This window comes from Arachis ipaensis, chromosome B06, assembly GCF_000816755.2.
Source record: "Arachis ipaensis cultivar K30076 chromosome B06, Araip1.1, whole genome shotgun sequence".
In the NCBI taxonomy this organism is placed as follows: Eukaryota; Viridiplantae; Streptophyta; class Magnoliopsida; order Fabales; family Fabaceae; genus Arachis; species Arachis ipaensis.
Genome location: NC_029790.2, coordinates 6037884 through 6038507, shown reverse-complemented (window position 1 = coordinate 6038507; position 624 = coordinate 6037884).

Genomic DNA, 624 nt, shown 5'->3' with positions numbered 1-624 from the left:
GTTAAGCATTTTCAATTTTAAAGTAACAAACAAAATAATTGTAGATGATTGAATAATCACAAAACATATATTTATACTAAAATACTAAATCATTAACATTGCTATATTTTAAACGACACCTACCAATAATGGTAACTCGAATGTAAATTTCAATTAGTTTTTATATGTGGTCTCATAAATATAGCTTTAAAAACCAGTTTTGACTCGCTCATTATTATTGGAGTAAGAATTATAATTTAGAGTATGATAGTCTATATATAGTCTATAGTCTATACGTACGTACTAAAGTACATGAATATCATGATCATATTCATAATTTCATACTACCATAAAGTTACGTTAAGGACAGGGAAAAAAACTGACAAAAAAGGTTCACCTAAAATTTGAGTACGATTCAAATGTTATAGGTATTGGATTTTAGTTTGAACTTTTTTTTTTCCCAAATATCTTTTAGTTTGAACTTTGAAGAGTCGATCCCAATCAAGTTCAATGTAGAACTATAACGAGTAGCCGATATCTAATTTATAATTACTATAATTTTATACGATATTATGTTGTATAAACAAACAAATAAAAGAGTAAGGCCACAATTAGATCTTTAAGAATTTTGACTTCGAATTAATT